This window comes from Ixodes scapularis, unplaced genomic scaffold (assembly GCF_016920785.2).
Source record: "Ixodes scapularis isolate PalLabHiFi unplaced genomic scaffold, ASM1692078v2 PGA_scaffold45__5_contigs__length_3442486, whole genome shotgun sequence".
Taxonomy (NCBI): domain Eukaryota; kingdom Metazoa; phylum Arthropoda; class Arachnida; order Ixodida; family Ixodidae; genus Ixodes; species Ixodes scapularis.
Genome location: NW_024609874.1, coordinates 2,684,981 through 2,694,675, shown reverse-complemented (window position 1 = coordinate 2,694,675; position 9,695 = coordinate 2,684,981). Strand labels below are relative to the sequence as shown.

At 41.8% G+C, this 9,695-nt stretch overlaps 1 pseudogene; it reads left to right on the top strand.

The window, feature by feature from the left end:
* Positions 1–7,445: 7,445 nt before the first annotated feature.
* On the top strand, positions 7,446–8,017 carry LOC121837523 (annotated as a pseudogene).
* Positions 8,018–9,695: the final 1,678 nt, after the last annotated feature.

Below are 9,695 nucleotides of genomic sequence, written 5' to 3'. Positions count from 1 at the left end.
GCAAATAAAATGAGGAAAATCCAGTCGTGTGAACTGCCGTGTTGTGGGCGAACGTAACAGAGGGAAGAATAGTGTCCCAGTTGGAATGGTCCTAATTGATATACATTGAAATCATTTTTGTTAGGGTGTGATTGAAGCGCTCGGTGACGCCGTTTGTTTGTGTATGGTAAGGCGATGTCGTGCGATAGTCCACTTTGCATGCTTGGAGGACAGCTTCGACTGTTTGTGCCAGAAAGGGGTGTCCCCGGTCTGTGATTCGGACCTGGGGGGCGCCATGTCGTAGGATGATGTGGTGCAGAAGGAATCGTGCAACGCACTCGGCAGTTGCATCGGGAAGAGCTGCCGTTTCCATGAATCGAGTGGCGTGATCGATGGCTACGAGGATCCAATGGTTCCCTGTTGTGGACTGGGGAAGAGGTCCATGGAGCTACCCAAGGGATAATACCTTGAAGGGTGATTGTTTAGTTCAGAAAGATTATACAAATGACGTGGGCAAGAAGCGGTGTCGAATGCTTTTTAGAAATCAATGAAAATTACGTTAGTGGGTATAGACGAGTGAAAGTTGATACAAAAATAAGTAGCTAATTAAAATAGCTGGTGTCACACGAATTTCCATTCGTATAATTATGTTAATTGTTACAGAATTACTGATTTTCTAAGAAGTAGTTCAAAATGAGGGAATATGTTACATATTCCATAATTTTGCAAGGCACTGTAGTGGGTAATACGAGTCGACAATCTAAGATGTAATTTTTGTTTTCCTTTTTAAAAATAAGTAATCTTCACCGGACTCTCCAGTTGGTGGGTAAGTTTTTTTTAAATGGAGTGGCTCTTGGCATAAGGGAAAGAAAAGAAGGCAAGGCCTTCTTTTCGTTAGCTTGAGAATGGTAAGACAAATCTTGTCATCGCCAGGGGTTGCGCTTCAAGAGAGCTTTTCTATTACATCCAAGATACCGTGAGATTACAGATGATGGGTTCACAGCAAATGTCAAGTGCTCTACAAATTTATCGAGTGGTGCCAGCAATATGTTAAAGGCAAATGCAAAATAGTTAGTAAAGAAGTTAGCGTTCCTAGCTTTGTAAACATTTCGTTGAGCTCGTTGCACAGTCAAGGCTGGGCGTCATAATGTAGTTTTACAAACTTCACGAGAATTAGTTATTACTCATTTAAGTATGTCTTGCTAACATATTATGAACCTTCGCTTTTTCTTGCTACTTTTTAATTTTCTAAGACAATTATAATACTTCGTGAAGTAAGACTATAAATTAATTCTTTTCGCCTTCACAAAAAGGCGTTTACTTATTATTTAATTTTCTAAGGGTATTTGTGAACCAGGGTTAATCCGCATTCGCCTTTAACTGTTGGTGTTCCCACATGTGTGTGTGTGTGTTGTGTTGTGTGTGCGTGTGTGCGCGCCTGTGCGCGTGTTTGGATTTCGTAAGCATTTTCAAGAGCGAGTTCAATTAGACCGTAACTGGATTAAGTGAAGATTGACGTGCCGGAGAAAAGAATAGAGCTAACATAAAAAGTTCGCTTGTCCTCTGCGTCAAGTTATAAATAATTCAATCGAGAGCCGCACCTTCCCTGAGCAAGAAAGTTTCTCACTTGTTCTTTCTACCCTAAAGTTATAAAGGGGAAAAAAAATCTCAAACGCCATTCCAGGCAAGATCACGTGAAACCAAATGGGCAGGGCAGCATCACTGCTGTGCGGACACCGAGTAATCCGCTCCTGTTCGCTCTGCAGGCCCTTACCTTGTGCACGGGCCTTGCGACAGATGTATCGTCTACTGAACATGAATCGCCTGCCTCTGTTTCCTCCGCTCTCTTTGGCTTTGTTGACGGATGCACGGATTTCTCCACAAACAGGACGCTTCCTCGGCACTTGAACGACGAAGTTTCGATTTGTGCATCGGGCAGCTGCATAGGGAAATCGACAATAGCCACGAGGTTGTTTTCGACTAACGACTCATTCGCTCTCCACGGCATTGGACAAGGCGGCACTGCTGGCCGGCTAAGTTGGACATGTACATGCGTGTTTTAAAAGAGTCGCGGAAGCGACGTAATGGCGTCTGGTTGATGTGCCCTCGTTGTCTTCTGAGGTTGTTCCCCTAACCTAAACCAATACACACACACAAAAAAGACCAATGTTGCGAGTCAGGATTTTTTTTTTTTTTTTAAAGTTGCAGGCGTATGGCAATTCATGAACATGTTTATCGCTTTTGTGGTGCTGCGCCGGCCTCCTAACGGTATACTAAATCTTGTAGATCTTCTCAGTGTTATTCTTTATTCTTTCTTCAGTCTTTTTGGCAGGAAAATCCCGCAGCTCCTCTTGGGCATTATTGCGGGGGCACAGTTCATTATAAAACAAAACGGGGTTTTCGCGGCACACCACTTCTGCTGATACCGAATCCCAGCTCTATGTGGTACGCGCAAAAATTGAGTGTTTATATATATTTTTCCTGGTTCGATACGGTTAAACTTTGCAAGAGTGAACTGTTCGCGGTAGTATTTAATTTGGTGGTTGTAAGCATGATGAAGCAGAAATGCCTGTATGATTACTATCAATTGAATAAAAAAAGCTTAAGCCGGAGAAGTCTGAGGTACTCTTCCAAAGAAACCCAGTTCAACTCTGGCCACATTTCTGTTGTGCTTAAGAAGCGATCGTACTTGCCCGTGACAAGCCGAGCAGCGACCGATTGAATGCAGAGCTGAAATAAACCCGATTAAGCGGATCCCACACAGGGCATCTATATTTTAGGATCGAAATACGATCCTTGATATGCGACTTCTTGAACCTCGTTACTGACATGTTTGAGGTTATATTTTAAAAAAATCTAAAAGACCTAACCGCCTTCCCAATTACACTGTTTACTTGAGTTGACCCCAAGACGCCTTCAGAAAAGATCACTCCTATGTTTTTTAGGTTGATTTTGTTGTGATTTGTTCACTATAAAGAAAGTGCTCAAATATAATTTCTTTAATTTTTTAGTAAAGCTTACGTGAATGCACTTACTAACAATCAAGGAGATCATATTACTCTTGCGCGATGTCTTTGTGCTTCTGACATCTCTCACAAGCTGTGCGGAATCCGCTTCACCAGAAACTGTACTGTATAATACCCAATCGTCCGCGAACAGGCGTATTCTAGGTTGAACTCCAGTAGAAATATTATGAATAAAAAAAAAAAAGAAGTAGCCACAAAACAGACCATATTAGCACTCCAGATGTAACAAAGAGCAAGCCCGAGCATGTTCTATTTACCACAACATTATGTTTTCTTAAAGCCAAGTATTCCCTAATCCAGGTAATCACCCCAATGTCAATTTTTACAGCTTCAAGTTTTTGATGTTGCATGAAGCCAAATAAAATGTTGAACGCTTTTTGAAAATCTCAACTTATGCAGTCACTTCGAGCTTCGTTTTCAAGTTCTTTGAAGGCACCAAAATAAAATTCAATGAACTGCGTCGTACATGAGAAGGTAAACGATCTGAACGATCACCATCCTGATTATCGTTCAGAAACACAGTTAAACTAAGGCGCTTCATTAAAGCTGAGTACTAGAAGTGTTAAAGTATTTTGCAGCAAAATGTGGTAAGTAAAATCGGCCTGTGCTTCGACACACAAGGTTTCAATTTCCTTTTATAAACCGGCACAACATTAGCAACCTTTCAATTACCGGGAAGTTTTCCCCCCTAAAACGGTTTAGTGCATATAGCCGTGGAGGTACTTTGCCACATCGCCAGAACAACGTTGCAACACTCGAAGCAAAACTTTACCAGGACCAGGGGCTTTTGACTTATCAAATTGTCAAAAAGCTTGGCAATACCACTAACAGAGAGGTCAACCTGCTTCACTGTAGTATGCTGATTGCTAACAATCTGTAGAGAAACAGGGCTATCAGGAAGAAATACTGACTTGAAAAAATTATTAAATGCAGTAGCTTTATCAGAAATATTTGTCACTAATGTTCCTTCGTGCAGCGAATTGGGAAGCCCTATTTTATATTGAGCGCTCCGTTTTTTGGGCTGCCGAAACTTTTTGTTTTATTTTAAAAGCCCGCCGTTAAACAGTAAAGACCCTCTCTTTCGACAATCATTCAATTTTAATTTATACGACGACATTACATTTTTTAACCTAGGAAAATTATTTGCAGATTTATTTCTGCAATGCTGCGCGCATGCTTCCCATCGTTTAAGAATCATACGAATGACATATCAGTGATCCATGGCTTCTCTATCTTTTTTCAATGTGCTGCTTAATATACTTGGTACATGAGAGTCAGTGAGCGCAAGAATCCTCAGCTTAAATACAAATCACAACTCAGTAACACTTAAGTCTTCGGCTAAACACACAAAGGCAAGAGCGTCTCTGCAATTCAATACAAAGATTTCCGTAAAATCTCCCTTCACGAAAAAGAAAACTTTTTAGGCATGATTTTTCGGATTGACAAACAGATACAGCGCAGACAGCAACGACCGCGTGGTGAATATTAATCGCAGGGATAACACCTACGTTAGAGGCTATATAAGAGGTGTTACAAAATAAACCAAGAAGGTTGCATACCTGTAGGAGTCGGGTATGAGACGTGTTAGAGAAAGCCAAGCGTATTTGTCATTGCTTTCATTTCGCAGTATACACTGGTATCAGGGCTCCAAGTAAATGTACGATTGATTCATGTCCGTTCTGGTAAATTTAAATCATTTTTAAGAAGAATACAGTTTGTAGAAAAGTGTGATGTGTTATGCGCAATTTGTGCACAACACCTGTGTGGGAAGTAGCATGACGACAAAGGGCACCAATGACGAAACTAGAACCGCTAGAACCATCCGACTGCGTGACACGGCGGCAAACAGAATCAGACAAATTATTTTCAACACAAAGCTCAGCACTCATCAGTATATCACTCGCAAGAACGAAAACGCCACCACCGTGAGTTGATCTATCATTGCAATACACGTTAGAAGTACCAGGAAAAGCTACACTACCATTTACTGATACGTCGAGGCAAGGTTCAGCGCCGTTGATAACGTCACCACGTAAAACATCAATTTAACCAGTGAATTATTACGCTTTATTTCTTAGGTTTTCTGCAATTTACAACTACAACAATACCACTACCTTTGTTTTGGGGGCAGGTCATGTACGTTTTAACGGTACTACTTTTTGCAGTTATGAATCCTAAATAAATGGTTGACCATCTAAACAGAGCTTCTCATGAGAAAGCTTAACCGAGTGCTCGCGGTTTCTTTTTTTTTTAATTTGTGGATTTACTTACAGGGGCGTATACCATTATTCATGACTTCACAATAGTAGTCATCACTGAGTGCGAGGTCAATGTCTTTTAACTTACAAACACGTTTCTAAAATGATGCTTTTTTCTCGCAGTTAAAAGGACGCAGAATGACTCACCACCTTGGGTAAGTTTTCCTTTTATCCAAGCAATAAATTCTCTGGACCCTCGAAACTTTTACACCCATCTTGGTTTCAAGCAATCCCTGAATGACACGCTCTCGTACTTCTGTCGGAATTTCTTTGCTTTTTTTTTACCCTATATAAAGTCATGTTATATCGTCTACTGTGAACCTAAATGTCGTTAATCGTAACACAAATTGCTGCATTATCACCCAACATCGTTGGGACTGGACTTCCTTTTCACATTGAGCGACTTGTGTTTTGCATCCAGCAATACTTTTGGGTTCATTTATACGGCGTTTAATTGCCTGGCGGTTTGAACTGTGTAGTTGTCTAACGTTAGGGTGGTAAGCCACAATCTTGTCGAGTATTTATTTTTAATCTTCTAGAAGTGCCTGCACTTTTAGCGCTATTCGGCCCAGGGCTTAGCTCAATATCACCGCTTAGAAGCAATACCGGCTTACAGAATCCATCAGAACCCTCGGCAATACAACCAAGCAGCATTTTTTGGGCAAGGATACACCACTAGGCACAGATAATTAAGTTAATATCTGAGCATACATAAAGGGTTTCGATCAACCTGCAGAGCGGAGAGGGGCAGATTACTCGGTTCCCGCGTGCCAGGAGGGCTAGGTTGGGCATTTGAGTGATTAAGGTGGGGTCTGAATGCGGGTTGGACGTCCAACCTGCAGTTAGAGCCCACCTTTATCACTTTGCATATGCATACCTCCCAACAAAGTTCGAGCTTTCTATCGTACGTGGTTTGTCTATGCACTATAAAAGGCTCCAAAACGTTTTCACGTGTAAAACGGTTAGAAGACGGCCCTTCAATTTTTAGTTGCCCACCAAAACCATCTCAAACGTGACTGCGCATGAAATGGACCGGCATAGCAGGTTCGAAGCAGCTTGGTCCTCTTAGTCATAAAAACAGACCGTGCTGGTCAGCCTATGATTCTCTCGAAAAAATTCCGCCCTTTTGCATTGGGATTCGGAGTCAAGAGAATCGTGATCAGCATAATGAGGAATTCAGCCGGGACCCCGCTACTAATTTGCAGAGTCCGGAAACAATTGCTGTGTTTTACGATCATCCGCTTCGAGCGACGAGCGTTGAGTGCCATATGCCTCGGCTAATGGCAAGAAGGTCGCTGAAGAAAAAAAGAAAAAAAAAAGAGCCTTCCTTTGACTGTTTTAATGGCGCCCCTTCTGCAATTTTGCCGAAAATATCATTTGAGTCCTTCAAAGATCGCTGAGCAGAGATTTTCTCTTTTCTTTTACTACCGGTTTGGAGGAGAGATGAAAAGAGCGTCGTTTATTTAACGGGTTTTATTCAATGGGCCCGCGGAGGTGGCCATTTACTCATTAGAAACATAAAACACCAGGATGAGCGAAAACGAACGAATCGAATATATTATTGGGGTCATTCTCTCTCAAGTTGAACGAGCACGATGGCTCTGTCTGAAATTAAAAACAAAAATGTCGCAGAAGCGTTTGTTAGCCATACTCAGCTGTTCCAAAAAAAATACAAACAATAAACGTAATCCTGCCAGAGCTTAACTAAAATAGTTTATTCTACAAGTCTTAGAGGGAACTGAACAAGTCATAAAGAGAACTCCCGATCCTGAAAGACAGTGGGATTTATACAGTGTCATCTTGCAAGTATAACGGTGTTATACTAGCAAGACACAAACAATCACGGTACGGTTGCGCGTAGTGCTCCTATATCAAAATACCATAGTAACTTTCGGATTTGCCATGACCTTTATACCGGTGTTTTTTTACCACATGGAAAGGGTTTTAATTTCAACGAACCTAAGTCCTGAAAACGTAACTATAGGCTTGACAATGTTTCCTTTTTATGTCCTAATAACGAGGTCTAAAGCTTTACGCGGAAGTAACGGACTCGGATAAATTTGCCAAAGCAAATGTCACATTTTTCAGAATAAATAATACTATCTGGCCAAATTGGCCAGATAGTATTATTTGGCCAATCGGGAGCGGGCACGGCAACCGTCCGAGCGACAAGTTATCTAACATGCCCCTTCTTTTCGTGATACAACAGATGCTGCTGCTGTGCACCGCATGTCCCGTTCCTGCTTTGGGGGCGGCAACCATCATTCCAAGAATTCCAAGGTCAAGCCAAGCGCAAACGTTGCTACCGCACGTCAGCATCGGCGTATTGCACGGACATCAAGCAGCAATCATGACTCAAGGCCAGAGGGGTACAAGAGCACGGCCCGAAGCAGCTTTCGTCAGAGGGCACGGCAACCTTCCGAGTGACAAGTTATCTAACATGCCCCTTCTTTTCGTGATACAAAAGGTTAGTGAAGGCGATTGCATGTGTTTCAAATCTGACAACCGATGTATTATTGTTCTGCCGTGCACACGAGTGTTTTTGCCTGTGCCTTGCAGTGTTGGGACAATTTATTCTGGCTTCTTTCTGGGGACGTCAAGTTAAATCCGGGCCCGGATACAACACTAGAAAAATTGATTAAACAAGTTCTTAAAAATCTAAAGCAAATGAGTAGTAAAATTAAAGAAGTGAAGGAACACCAGGTTTCGTCCCAAAAAAGACAGGACGAAATGGCCGCCTTGAAACGGCTCTAGACGCCCTTCAGAAGAGCAATCGAGATATTGTTCAGCTACGGGGAACGGTTCAAAAGTTAGAAGAACTAGTTCACATCCAACAGACTAAAATAACAGATCTTGAAGATAGAGCTAGAAGAAACAACCTAATAGTATTTGGTATTACCGAAGCTCGCAGCGAAACAGATGAGGACTAGAAAACTAAGGTAATTAGTGAACGTTTTTGAACAACAGCTAGGCGTGACTGTGAACACGGTCGTGCGAATTCATAGACTAGGGGAAAAAAATTAAGGTAAATGTCGGCCTGTCATCATGAAACTGTGTGATTACAATGAAAAAGTTCAAGTACTCCAGAATTGCAAGAAGCTTAAAGGGTCAAAGATATCGGTGTCCAATGATTATTCGCATGCTACTTTATACAAGAGACGGAATCTTTGGCAAAGTGCAAGTGAAGAAAGGTCCCGAAGACTACGCGTGAAGCTTGTACACGATAAGATGCAGATCGGTGACGAGACGTTTATTTGGAATGATGGTGTTGGCTGTCGCGAAAAAGTCACGGATTTACGGGGTTCACGGTCGGGAAATAAATGACGATCAAAAATTGAGAAGGAAGAATGCCTCGGGCTTATTAATTTGAACGCGAGAAGCCTTGTTTATAAAGTGGATGAACCGGAGCACCTACTTTTAGTACATAACCCACATATTGTTGTTACTGAAACTTGGCTGCACGACCAGATAAGTGATTCCGAGCTTCTTCCGCCATCCTACAAAATAATCAGGAAAGACAGAGGATCCCCGTGGAGGTGGAGTTTCTATTATCTATAAGAATAACATAGCCTGCATCTTGATGGCCGACTGCGCTGATACTGAAAGCTTGTGGTGAAAAATGACGTTTCGTGGACATACCTATGTGATTAGTGGAGTATATAGAGCTCCTGGTTCCGCAACTGCGTTTCTGGAGGCTATTCATGATTACCTACAACAAAATGTGACCGATCACTCCGAGGTGATAATTGCTGGTGATTTTAACCTACCCGGAGTTAAATGGGATGACTTAGAACCAGGACCAACTGAAACCAACAATGGCGAACTTTTATTGGACATCGCTTTTTGTAACGATCACGTGCAGGTGGTTCAAGAACCTACTAGAATAACTGGGTCATCTAGTTCTATACTTGACTTAATTTTTGTCTCTGAACAATTGACAAATTATGAAGTAAGTCTTGAAGACGGACTATCAGATCACAAGATAGTGTTGCTATCCTGCGAAGTCGCAACAACGTGCAGAACCGCAAAGTGCTTAACCACGGAAGTGTATAACTTTAACAAAGCCGATGACGTAAGTATTCTCGACCATTTAGAATTACAAATTTCTTCTCTGGAGGGTGTGGAAGACTTAAATGAACTATGGAATCAATTTAAAAGTGCAGTTTTCTACTGTCTGGATAGATTTGTTCCGAAGAGTGTTAAGCGCGTGGCAAGACTAAACCCGTGGGTGACCCGAGAAATAATTCAATTCAAACGTAAGATAGCCCGCAGCCGCAAGAAAAAAACTCGTAATACCACACTTATTCAAAAACTATCGCGTACCCTGAAATGTAAACTAAACGACGCGAAGGAAAAGTATTTTTCAGAATCCATGCTTGAATTTATGAAGACATCACCACAAAAATGTTGGCGTCATCTCGCGCCGTCACGG